This window comes from Nannospalax galili, unplaced genomic scaffold (assembly GCF_000622305.1).
Source record: "Nannospalax galili isolate Female #2095 unplaced genomic scaffold, S.galili_v1.0 scaffold685, whole genome shotgun sequence".
NCBI classification, from domain to species: domain Eukaryota; kingdom Metazoa; phylum Chordata; class Mammalia; order Rodentia; family Spalacidae; genus Nannospalax; species Nannospalax galili.
This window is the reverse complement of record NW_008353482.1, coordinates 2,956,697-2,961,355: the sequence shown is the minus strand read 5'-3', so window position 1 is coordinate 2,961,355 and position 4,659 is coordinate 2,956,697. Positions and strand designations below refer to the sequence as shown.

The following is a 4,659-nucleotide window of genomic DNA, read 5'->3' as shown; positions in this document are numbered from 1 at the left end:
TCCATTCCACTGGCAAATCTAGCACTCCAAAGCTTGTCCCTTTGGAATACAGCGACCCCATTTCATTGATAATTTGAACTAATCATGGTAGAAGAGATGAGCTACTTCACAGTTACCTTGGTAGATTATGATGTCACATCATTTCATCAGCCTAAAGCCTGCCACAACTATCTCTCCATAGCTGTTTCTCCATGTGTGGCCCCTAGATCCATAGTCCCATCACAATGTGCGGGAGGCCACTCCGCTGCGTGACTTGGTTCTGACCTGCGGAAACTGCCATGAAGTACCTGGATTGGGGAGTGGGGCCGTGGATGAGGCAAGCGACAAGAGAAATGGAGACAAGACAGGGCTCTGATCAAGTCTCGTTTATTAAAGCACAAGCATGAGTTTAAATAGAGAATGAGAACAAAGGAGCAAAGACTGCAAATAATTACATCAGTCAGAACACAGGGACCCAGATGTACTCTAAGGGAGGAATCTACTGATAACTAGAAAGGAGAACAAGGTTGTGGGCCCTGGCTGTAAGCCAAGGTTGTGGCCTGAATGGAAAGGTCACCAACTCAGGTCTGCCAGCAGCCCTGAGAAATGGCTGAGCCTCAGGCTCCCAACAGGTCCCCCTTTTTTCTTTATAGAGTTTAGGGATCGAAGGTTGCTAGACCCTTGGGGAACTGCACCTGTCTTAGGTTGGAGTATCCTTTCCCAAGGGCTTACCTGTCATTGGATAAGGTAGTAGCATTAGACTACCTTCCTGTCTTAGGTTGCCATCAAGGGGGGATTCTCACGTACCCATCACTGACTGTCCAGTTCACCTCTCAAGGGGGATGGCTAGTGGTGCCATCATAGCAACGTGTCCCTATCAACTCTCGATCCATAAGATCAAGACGATGGTAATGGACCTGTATTGGTTTTGCAGTGTGAAGAGCCTCTATTTGCTGCTTAATAAAGACCAACAGCCTTTTTACCAACAATGGCCCTAGTGTAAGAAGAAGCAGTAGGATGAGGAGGGATGGAATTACAGAGGGAATCCAAGAAAAGAAAGGGGAGTCCAACCATCTAGAAGGGCTTTGATAAAAATGATGCAGTTTGTAACTGATGGTCTGCAGGGTCTGTATATTTTGTTCCACTAATCCCGATTCATTGACGTAGAAACAGCATTCCTCCTGTAAGAAAAGGCAAGTTCCCCCCTTTTCAGCAGTAATAAGATCAAGGGCCCTATGATTTTGAAGGGTGACTTGTGCCAGGGAAGTCAACTGGCGTTGCAAGGACGCAAGACTACTGGCTGTGGATTCTATAACTTGCTGTAATTGGGAATTGAATTCCTTTTCAGTGTAGAGAGTATGTCCCAAGGCCCCCACCGAAAGGCTGGCAGAAATAGTAAATCCTATCCCGATTGCAAAAGGGATGAACACTCCTCTCTTAATACGTGGGCGGAGTAGCCAGGAGAACTCCTCTGGAGAATACGTTTAGTTGGGGTACAATAGTAATTAATACACAGGGTCCTGGAGAGGAAAGAGTGATCTGTTGATACAGGGACTCATTGCACCAGAAAGACGTTAGAGGGGGAGCATAAAGAGGTGAACTGACAGAGCGACTACTGTGGCATACGAAGGAGGGGGAAATGTAGATAGCAGTGATATAGCAGAGGGAAATATTCTGAGCAGGATTATGAAGCAATGGAATTGACGGCATGGGGGGGAGAAGGTGCAGTGCCAGTGGCAACGATATTGAGTGCAGAGGAATTATTAACAGGGACAGCGGCTAGTAAAGGCCAAACCAAGGAGGCACACAACAAACACAATGAAGCATTGATATTAGAAAGGTTCAACAACTGTAAAGCGAAATTTAGATAATTGTGCCAAAGGGCAAGATTAAGGGTGGAGTTTGACTGTATGGCAGACTGAAGCTTAGTCTCATAATAATAACCTGTCTCACTTGTTTCTCAATGGTAGCAGGGACCAGCCAACGGGAAATAGATAAGGACCCCGCCAGGAGTAAGGCAAACCCATTATTATAAAAAATTTTTCCTCGAACTCCATTCTGCCACCTGACGTCCCAAGGGTCGTCTATACGAATTATGAATTGACCCTTATCATTACTATCCGTGAGACACCTGTGTCTATTATCATAAGTGAAACAATGTGAGATCTTAATTTAGAGGATAAAATAGACGGAGTGATTGGGATGACGATGGTTGTTTGACAACCCTTCACTGGACAGCAGGCAGTGCCAATGGTTTGAATGTTGTCATCAGAGTGTGTGTTTCCCTCTTTAACCTGGAATTCCCACTGCAACACCATCTGCGACCAAATGGGACCAATCAGGAGGAGCAGGATGTAACAAGCAGAGGCCATTGCAGTCTGAAAGAGAACAGAGAGAAAAGAAAAACATTTCTCAGGGAGCCTCATTTTCCCTGGAACGTTGATTAGTATTTATTTGCTTTACTAAGCGTTCAGGCAATCAGCGGGCTGCATCATGTTGCTGTGAATAAATGCAGACAGATCCTCTGCCCCATATTAATACTGGATCTGGGCCATGCCACAAATTATCCAGGGGGTCTTTCCATTTGACCATGGCATACTGTCTTTTTGATTCTGGGTGCCAAAAACGATCTGCAGCCAACTTACCATGAGCATCTAAATTTTAAAAATTTAAAATAAAGAGTACATGATTTAATAAGTTCCTGGGGGATCCCCTGATGGGATACCATTCCTCCTTTTTTACTTTATTCAGCGTATTTTTTCCTATAAGTAAATGAGCCCTTTCAACTATGCCTTGGCCCTGTGGGTTATAAGGAATTCCCGCTGTATGTTTTATCTGCAAGGTATTACAGAAATTGTGAAAGAAAAATTTAAAATAAAGAGTACATGATTTAATAAGTTCCTGGGGGATCCCCTGATGGGATACCATTCCTCCTTTTTTACTTTATTCAGCGTATTTTTTCCTATAAGTAAATGAGCCCTTTCAACTATGCCTTGGCCCTGTGGGTTATAAGGAATTCCCGCTGTATGTTTTATCTGCAAGGTATTACAGAAATTGTGAAAGGCTTGAGATACATATCCAGGGCCATTATCTGTTTTAATATGTTTTGGGGTACCCAGTATAGAAAAGCAATGGAGCAAATGAGCAATAACATGTTTAGTAGCTTCACCTGTTTGTAAGGAAGTGCAGAGAAGTCCACTGAAAGTATCAATGCAAATATGAATATATTTAAATTTGCCAAATTCATTATAATGAGATACATCCATTTGCCAAAGCATGTTAGGAACAAGTCCTCTAGGATTGACTCCTAGATGGGGAACAGGAAGGAAAGTGACACAAGTCTTACATTCTTTAACTATTTGTCTAGCTTGTTCTCTGGTAAGTTTATACATTAATCGCAAAGAAGCTGCATTGAGATGATGCAACTCATGTGCCCATTGAGCTTGAGCAATATTAGAAAAAGTAGCAATAGCTACAAGTTTGGTGGCTGCATCAGTGACCTGATTGCCAGCCGTTAAAGGTCCTGGAAGATTAGAATGTGCCCTAATGTGTCCTAAAAAGAATGGGGCCGTCCTCTGACAAATGAGGTGCTGGCACTGACAAAAAAGATCTGCAGCTTCAGAAACATGCCCAATTATAGGAACAGTTTCCAGAAGAGGCACAGTACGAGCTATGTATGCATTATCAGTATATATATTAAGAGGTGTATCAGGGAACATAGAGAAAACTGATATAATGGCAGACAGTTCCACTAGTTGTGCAGAGGTTTTGTTGGTTCGAAACCACACAACCTGATCATTCCAAGTATAATCTGCCATGCTGGCTAGTAATGCATGGAAAAATGAAAGTATGCAGATTACAAAATTGAATAAGCTTGTCAGGTGGGTAATGGTTATCTAAAACCCCCAGAAAATTAGCACAAGCTATTAGCCAAGTTTCTGAGTTCTGAAGTAGCCAGTTAATATGATCCTTGGTATAAGGTTGCACAATATGAAGAGGTTCCACACCAAAATATTTACGACTGTGGTCTCAACCAATAATCATTAAGTCAGCTACTGCATCATAATATGGAAGCAATACCCTTTTTGGGGAGGCAGGTGAATGTACCCACATAAGAGGATGATCAGGCTCTTGCCAAAGAAGACCTGTAGGCGATAGTGGAGTATTAAAAATTATGAGCCATAAAGGCTTACAATAATCTATATTGCTAACTGATTAGCAATTGCTTCCTCAACTCTACGTATGGCGACTCTGGCCTCCTCAGTAAGTTCTCTGGGTGAGGTTGGATTTGCATCCCCTTTAAGGATGTCAAAGAGGGGCTTTAAGTCCCCAGTGGTCAACTTTAAATAAGGACATAGCCAATTAATATCACCCAATAGTTTTTGGAAATCATTTAAGGTTTGCAGTTTATCAAGTCTAAGGATAGCCTTTTGATTAGTTATTTTTTGCCCATCAATCTGAAAACCCAAATAAGAGTAGGGATCCTGTGTTTGCACCTTTTCAGGGGCTATTTGTAAACCTACATCAAATAAATCAGACTTTAACTGAGCATAACATTGTAATACCACTTCCCCTGTTGTGCCTGCTATTAGAATATCATCCATATAATGGATTATATACATGGATGGCCAAGTATTTCTGGTATTTTGAAGAGCTGCAGCTACAAACTTCTGATAAAGG

At 42.3% G+C, this 4,659-nt stretch overlaps 1 long non-coding RNA gene across 1 annotated transcript in view; it reads left to right on the top strand.

Annotated features, from left to right (window-relative positions):
- Positions 1-433: 433 nt before the first annotated feature.
- LOC115067264 overlaps positions 434-4,659 on the top strand; it is a 10,057-nt gene continuing 5,831 nt past the window's right edge. The window contains exon 1 of the long non-coding RNA XR_003846687.1: positions 434-505. This is a non-coding gene — a long non-coding RNA (uncharacterized LOC115067264). The remainder of the gene's footprint in view (positions 506-4,659) is intronic.